The sequence below is a fragment of the Phytophthora infestans genome, genomic scaffold, assembly GCF_000142945.1.
Source record: "Phytophthora infestans T30-4 supercont1.185 genomic scaffold, whole genome shotgun sequence".
Taxonomy (NCBI): domain Eukaryota; phylum Oomycota; class Peronosporomycetes; order Peronosporales; family Peronosporaceae; genus Phytophthora; species Phytophthora infestans.
In genome coordinates, this window is record NW_003303574.1 from 56,647 (window position 1) to 65,385 (window position 8,739).

Consider the following 8,739-nt stretch of genomic DNA (forward strand, 5'->3'; position numbering starts at 1 on the left):
GAGCTGACAGTGTCAAGAGGTAGGTTCCTCGTGTCTAGTAGCACTAAGTCCCCCACTTTAAATACACTTAAGTTTCCTCTTCCATGTTTGTCGGAGTACTCCTTTTGTCTATCCTGGGCCGCTGCCATGGCATCGCGGACCCTGCTGACAACGCTCAGCTTGATATCCATAAAGGATCCCACCTGTTTCCGCAGCGAAGCTGGTCTCACATCCGAGACCTGGGAGGAAAGACCTTTCCGAGCCTCCCCCCCACTTAGAATAGAGGAGTCAGTGTCTCCTCGAAGGGTGAGAGGCACTCTGGGGTGACGAAAGCCGTTCAAGTAGAGCGGCGTGAGCCCCGTGGACGCGTGCACCGCGTTGTTGAGCGCAAACTTAGCAACTGGAAGCTGCGTCGACCCCGTACGTGGTGCTGCCGCGCACACACTGCGCAGAGTGTCCTCGAGCACTCGATTGACGCGCACTGTCTGGCCGTCTGTCTGCGGATGGTCCGCAGTGGACATCTGTAGACGGGTTCCCAGTAAAGGAAACAGCGTTTTCCAAAGCGCAGCCGTGACCGCGGGTCTCGGTCCGAGACAATCGTCTCCGGGAGACCGTGATAGCGGAACATGCCATCAACGAACAACCTTGCGGTTTGTTCGCCTGTAACAGTGACAGGAACCGGAGCGAGATGTACCGTCTTGCTCAGCCGACACACGAACACCAAAATTCCGGTGTTGCCGTGTCCGTCGGCGGGAAGCCCAAAGATGAAGTCAAGACTCATCGACTTCCAACAGTCAGCCGGTACGGGCAGGCTCTGTAGTGGAGCCGAAGAGTGCCCTGCGGGTTTGACCCGCTGACATTTTCACATGTCTTAACGTATCGGGCGACCCACTTGTACATGTGGGTCCACCAGAAGGCCTGAGAAACCGACAGAAAGGTCTTCTCGCGGCCCAAGTGGCCGCTGGAGGGCGCGTCGTGCGCCTCCGCGAGGACATCGAACTTTAGATCCTCGTCGTTGGGTACGACCACCCGTGGAGGTTCATTGGGCTCCACCTGGTAATAGAGGAGGCCATCCTTCTACCCATATCGGTGGAGCCGTGAGCGCTGTCGCGACGAGAGCCAGTCGGACTTCGCGCTCGTTCCTGCCGTGAGGAACTTGACGATAGGTGCGACAGCCTCATCGTCCCGATCCGCCATGCGTATCCGATCATATAGATCCGTTGTCACCCGTGTGATGTGGGCCAACTCATAGACAGGACGCCGAGAGAGGGCGTTTCCGCAAGCACGTTGAGCTTGCCCGGCTTGTACTCGACGCGAAAGCTGTACTCCGCGAAGAAGGACAGCCACCGCGCCATCCGTTGGGAGGGGTGAGGCGAATTTGTCGTCGTCCTCAAGGATTCGTGGTCTGTGTAGATCACGAAGGGCCGTGAGCCCAGAAGGTGAATCCAAAACTTCACAAGGGCATACTTCATGTCCAGGAGCTCCTTGTCGTGGACAAGCTAGGCCCCCCTATGCGCCTCGATATTTTTTAATTTATTAAGTTATCTGGGTCAGCATCATGCTTACCTGATTAAAAAAAACTCTAATTATCCTGAATCAAGATTCTTACTACAACCTCTTTATTATTGTTGGCTATCACTGTATCTGGCCGACAGGCTGACCCTGCTACGTCTTCCAGACGTCGATGAGCTTGAAGAAGTACTGTGGTGTAGTGATTTCTCCAGATACTCGCCCATCGACAAAGATGCGGCACCGACCAAGATGTTCAAGCGACGTACCCTCGGTCACGTGATGTACGGTGACTCCAAGGTGCAAGAGACTCGACGGCGTCACTACTGAACTCTCAACGGATATTTGATACGGTCCATATGTCACTGAATCCAGGCTGTCCTTATTATTAGCTAGCCGAGCGCCGCCGCTACGCGGCGGTAGTTTAGGTTTTGTTCTCCTTGTTTTGGCCTTCCTGCCTCCGCTACGCTTCGGCGGGTTAAGTATTACAAAAAGCTAGGCCCCCCTATGCGCCTCGATATTTTTAAATTTATTAAGTTATCTGGGTCGGCACCATGCATACCTGATCTAATTACAAAATACTCTAATTATCCTGAATCAAGATTCTTACTACAACCTCTTTATTATTGTTGGTCATCACTGGGCGATGGCTGTATTCTTCCTAAAGAGTCACTTGAATCGCCTCTTCAAGGGTTTTTGACTGCACCCGGAACAGCTGAGTGCGTGCGGGGCCCACTCGAAGGCCGTCCATGAACGCAGTCATCTTGATGTGTTCGCTGAGTGGGTTTCCCACTAGGGACACCGTGAGTTCCCGTATCTCTTGCACGTACTCGTGCGGCTCACGCCTCCCTTGCTTGCGCGAGAGGAAGCGCGAACGCTGGCGGTACTCGTAAACCGCCGGGAGGAACGCGGCTCGGAGCTGTTCGCACAGTTGAGCCCAGGATGTGAACCATCCAGGGGATGTTGCCTCCCGCGTGTACACCCAACTCTCAGCACGACCGCTAAGGTTGGAGAGTGCAAAAGCAACACGCAGTTGCTCGGTCGAGATCAGAGCCGCGTCCATCGCGAGCTCTACTTCTCGGACCCAGAAGTGAAGGTTCTCGCCTTCCTTCCCTTCATACGGCTTACCCTTCAGCCGTATTGGCTTCGGGTGAGGCGGATTTGCTTCCGCCGGAGCCTGCAGGTTCTCCCGCACATGCGCGATGATCCCATGCTCGTACGCGTCAAACGCATTGACGCGCTCGAGCTGTTCGGCCGGTGTTGACACCACCAGGCTCTGCAGGGCCTCCATCCCGAAGATGCCTGCCATCTTCCGAACCGACTCGAACTGAGAGTCGTTCATATGGGAGGAGTCGTTCATATCCATGGCGACGGACTTCGGAGAGGTTCAGGTAGTCTACCCGCGGTGGCGTGGATTGATTACGAGTGCTACCAAGTGTGACGGGGTCACACAGCACCTTGCGCTAGAGGAAGTTAGCTTCCGAGAGTATACAAACTCTCAGTGAACGGCAGTTCACAGGTCCCCTCTTTATCAAAAGAGAGCGAAGTGACCTATTTAAGGTAGAATGTAAGCTGAGCATATTTATAAGTAGATAAAGCTTGGGTTTAATACAAACTATAAGTCACCTATAGAAATGCAATGTCATCAGCCAATGGTTGGCCTCGGACAACCTTGGTACCTTGTACCAAATATCCCGAAATATGACGTGTCACACTTCATGTAACCAGGGGTACACTTAGGGCTACGTACCCCGATACATCGGCACTCTTGTTGATGATGTATGTAACTTCAGCGGTCACTATTGACGCTGTCGCTCATACTGTTATCTATTTTCGCAGATCTAGTAACTGAAGTTTTGCCTGCAAACTCATCGGGTGCTTCTGAATGATTTCCTGGAGATGCGGGAATAGCTGCTTTCGGCTCCAGGTGCCGTCGATTCCCAGCGAGAGACAACACCTGATCATTGCCTTCCTGGCATAGTTGATGCCGTATTTATCACGATGATCATTCACCTCACGGACGCATTCAGCAGACATAGACAGGAAAAATTTCTTACCTGGCTTCTTGAGCTTTCCCGACCATGTTCCGTCCTTCCGCACAGTGTTCTGCCACTCCGCTTTTTCGATAAGCTCGATCTTCTTTTCGTTCCACTTGCGGCGCCAGGCATATTTGATTTTAGCAATGTGGTGCAGCGGGATCAGCAAAATCTGCGAAAGATTGCTGGATCCAACTTACCAACTGCGCCCAGACACCGATTAACGGAGGGGGTCTCCCGATGACCGTGTTCTGCTGAACTTTCCTCACCTTGCGTACCCGTCGTTAGGGCGGGATCTTGCTCTCTCGGTAACTTCCGAAGAGTTCAAGTGGTGAAGCTTGAGCGTCTTGGCGAGACGTGGGGATGGCGTGGAGTAGTAGTGGTAAGATCTTCACTCTGCGTCCGCAGTTGTTTCTGGATACCAAGCGAATATTCGAGCTTAAGTGGATCCAGGGCCAAGATCGTGGATCTGGCCGTAGGGCTGCCTTGCGGGTGTGCTCCCTTGCCTATGCGTTTCCTTTGCGTTGTACTTGCCGCCTCCTGTGACGGGATCTTGAGAGTTGAGAATCTCTAGAGTGTTGCCGGCCAAGTAGTAAATCCGGTTAACCTTTCTGATCTGCACAAGTAAAGGAAAAGCTCACTAGGTTGTAGGATCTGGCCAATGTATTATCCAGTTATCACTACCAACACTAGATTCGCAATTCCCAACCTTCTCGGAGCTCGTACGGCCAATGTAGTTCCGGTTCTTGAGGGCAGGAAGGCACTTGCGTGTCACTGTGCAAATTGGAGTCTGTATTGATATTTAAGCCTATACCTGCCTGGATTTCTACCTTCTATGTCTTTTACCTGTTAAATCCCTTACCAGGATCGGCTGCATGTCCTTTCTCCCCTTGACCCATCATCCCAGCTGTATTATCATCAGATCCACCGAATCCATGGCGTAATCATCATGGTCGTCATATTATGGGTACACTCTTCCGGATCCAGGTCGCTTTGATCCACCTCACTGTAAGTGTACACTCGTCATGGATCTGAGCTCTCCAATCATCCAACATCGTCTTGCGACCGTCTGTGAGCTCCACCGTCCCACGAAAGTTCGAGATCCACTGCATCCACTATCCCCATATCCTGGATCCAGGTCACTCCGTGTGGGATCCTCACCCCTTTGGATCCGGACTCGGAAGTATGGGATCTGGAAAATGTCGCCGTCGATCTTGCCTTCTCGTTAGTCACTGATACCAGGTCCACCTTCAAAGACACCTTCCATCATTCCTTTATAAGATCCACACTCGATCCACCCGTACAAAGTATATCCCATATCAACCTAAGTGAACCCAGGTAAGGGTGGATCCGAGCCCTTCCTGGGTAATTTTGCCTTCGCGTACGTCTCTCATATCAGATCCATCGTCGGCTCGTACAGGACGCTGCTCGTCATGGCCAATCCACCTCAGGCAACGTGCATCCGCGCCGGGCGATCCAAACCCTCTCTAATCACTTGAGATTGTCACTGATTTGGGATAGCGACCCCCCTGTTTGGCCCATTCTCTTATTTCTGAGAAAGCACTTCACCACAGCAATGACAAACGAGTCGGCAGGTTGATACAGATCAGTCGCGCTCGGGGGGAAGTAAACTAAACGAGCGTTCAGATTCGCTAGCTCATTCTTGCACTCATCTTCGTCTAGATGGGACGAACAGTTATCGAGATAAATGCGCTTCTCACGGCCTCGGGGGTCAGCGTTCATTGCTCTCTTCTCGCAAAGATACTGGCGTAGCACTATATTACTCATCCACCCCTTTGGACCTGTACGATAGCAGATACCTGGTACTTTGTCGGAGACGCCGCGAATTGAATAACTTGACGATGCATTGTGAAAGATCATCATTAAAGGATGAATTCGACCGCTGGCGCCACCTGAAATCCTTACAACCATTGTCATTCCCTCTCCTCTAAATACAACATCTGCATACTTGATGCTTTTTTCGCCAGGAAAACCTAATGTCTTGCCGTTGTCAAAGTCGATCCTAAAATGGGTTTCGTCGATGCTCTCGATAGTGTCCTCGTTCAGACTACCCGACTCAAATCCTCGCTTGAGCTCACCAAGATGGGTTGCCACTTCCCACTCTATTGTAAAAGGGTAAGAGTTACCGTCACTAGCTTACACTATAATGTGGAGGAAGCTCGCAATAATAAAACTAAGTCTTAGATTTGTGTCAAATTCAACTCTGATTTATTTGGGACCAGAGCGGCTAACCCCTGGCCTCGTGTGAGCCACTCAAATACATGTCTACAATTGATTGGTCAATAAATGAGTCTGGTTCCTCACTATCAACCAATCAGATGATGCCACATTGGCACACGCTACCCGTGTGCCACTTCGCCTACTTATGTAATAACTAAATAATTTTTTACCTACTTATGTAATTGTAGCTGGGCCCATTACATCACCCTCCTCTCTAAGTTGCGCTTACGCAACGTAAGCGCACGGAGCACATTAAATGTGTTGAGGCTGCGTCAAACAAAATGATACTGATGAACCATTTAGAGTTATCGAGATATTCGAGCTTAAAGTTGGCCAATTGATTTTCGCACTTAACTAAAACAGTGACATTTATTATAAACTTCCATAAAAAAACCTGTAAAACTACCCTTATTAAATTTCTTTTAACAGGAGCTTTTAAATAACACTTGAATTTTAAAAATTGAAAAATATTGAGCTCACAACACTCCTAAATGTATCGTCATTTCGAGGGCCCATAAATGGAGATAATATTTTTATGCGACCACAACTTCTTCAGTTTTAAACATTCTGTAGCTTATAAGGGCTCAAGAGATAGAGGAGACGCCCCGCTTTTGGTTAGAGTGCTTAAATCGCGATTCGTACTTAGGTTCATCAGTATCATTTTGTTTAACGCAGCCTCATTTGAACAAAACTCGAAACTCAAGGGAGCGAAGATGGCCGAGGACAACACGACGCAGTCAACGGGCGTCAGCACCAGCGCGACGATGCTGACAGCAGCAGGCATCGATGCACTAACGGCGGCGGTAACCAGACAGCCGAGACACCGGCAGAGCCGACAGTCACGAGAATTAGCACCGGAAGCACGCGGTCGCGCGAGGTGGATGACGCTTTGGTTCCCTGAGACCTGCACGACTTGTCAGGAGCGAAGAATCCGGATTCACCCGACACTATGAAGGACCCCTTCCGTCGCTTCCGCGCGGCGCGGAAGAAGTATATCGAAGGCGCTGATCGTGAGGGACTTCGTCGCTCCTGGTGTGCCTTCATCCGACGATGGAAACGGTTGTCGCGTGCTGGAGAAAGCTGCGTCGACTGGTTCGCGTATCGCGAGGAGATCCTCGCGGATCATTTGATTGGGGAGCTGCGCGTGAGAGAGGGATGTGAGTCCTGCGGTACTTCAACCCGTCCGACTCAACGCGAATGGAGGGAACATCTCGCTGAGCGGCCACTCAGCGAAGAATAGTCGGGATGGATCGGGAAGTACGACCACACCCTGTCCAGTATGGACAGGCGGCTAATCGCTGCTGCTCACGCCGACGTTGCACGCGTCGGAGCGCGGCATCGTTGTCGCCTCCTCGTGCGGGATGTTCGCGTGGGCGTTCTCGATCACGTTCACGTTCTACGCGGGGACCCGCGGAATTCTTCCTCTCAAGCAGCATGGTCTAATACTCGTGGACCACGTCCGGAACGGCGCGGAGAACGTTGGCGCGGGGCTCCCACGTATCATGCTCTGGAGGATAATTGTGGTGTTGGAATTCCCACGTGAACTCTAGCTACAAATGTAGTTAGGACGTTCCCACAACAGTACGTCTACTAGGATAGTAAACGATCGCTCGGGCGGACCTGAAGACCCCAGTTCTGCCCTTGCATCGGGACAAACTGGACCTTGTAAACTACTTATATAGGCCAGCCAGTAAAAATAGGAACACGCTACTAGCAAGAGCAAAGCTAGCAGGTGTTATGGATCCTCGTGGTCCCAACAGCGGAAGGGTACCAGGCACGGGTAAGTCTTTTACGAGGTCACCGAGTGTTCAACACTCGGTTGGAAGAATAAAAGGGATGCAATACAAACACTTCCAGTCGTGCAAATACGCAACAATAAGCCGTCACGTAAACACCTCCCGATAGTAATCGGCCAAAATACACAGTCTCTTGGCCTTGCCGGATGAACCCTCGCTACAGAGCTTCGAGTCCACCGACAGGCATAACACACTCAAACAAGCTTGACCAGACGCTTACCTTGAAGCCGGACGTCGCTCTGTGTGCTTGAGTGGAAATTCTGTTCTGTATTATGTTTGCCCTTCCAGGCCTATTCCTAATAAGAAGTCCTAATCAAGTATACAAATATCAAGTGAACAATGATCCGTTATGGATCTTCTTGCATGCCAAGCGTCGTCTGCACCGTCGAATGAGTATCTTTAACAGCTCGTGCCCTGTCCCAGACGGTAAACGTGCCTTCAATGGGTCGCGGAGTCTTCGCGAACCCATCCCAACCGCCACCGAGGGTTCGTACCGTAGATGGTCAGTTCTTGGCCGCTGATGCGAATCCGGCCAGTTCATTATTAATAATAAGGACAGCCTGGATTCAGAGACATCTGGACCGTATCCAATATCCGTTGAGAGTTTGGTAGTGACGCTGTCGAGTCTCTTGCACCTTGGATTCACTGTACATCACTTGACCGAGGGTTCGTCGCTTGAACATCTTGGGCGGTGCCGCATCTTTGTCGACGGGCAATTATCCGCTCTGGAGAAATCACTACACCACAACTGCCTCTGTCGCAATGAAAGCCACGGTACTGGTACCTGTTGTGACATTTCTTCATTCTCCAATTCACCATCCAGTAACAGGATGTCCAAGCGTCTCAATAGAGCCGTAAATAACGCGCCCCAGCGTCTTAATCCTCACCGACGACGTGAACGTGAACAACTGGAGGTAAGTCATCTTCCTCTTGAATCATCGGCACCTTGCTCATCGCCATGCATTACTCGTCTTGTTTCTCAGGAGGGCGACACCGAGGTTTCGAACGCCCCTCAGCCTGCTACACTTCCTTCGACGGCAACGTCGTCAGCTGGACCTCAGGCGCTTCCTGTCCCGGACTCTTCACCTCCTGCTGTAGCTCCTGCGGTACTTCCTGTCGGCGTTGAATCCACAGTGATGACTTCTGCTGATCCGCCGTTTATTCGGCCTGAGCTGCTT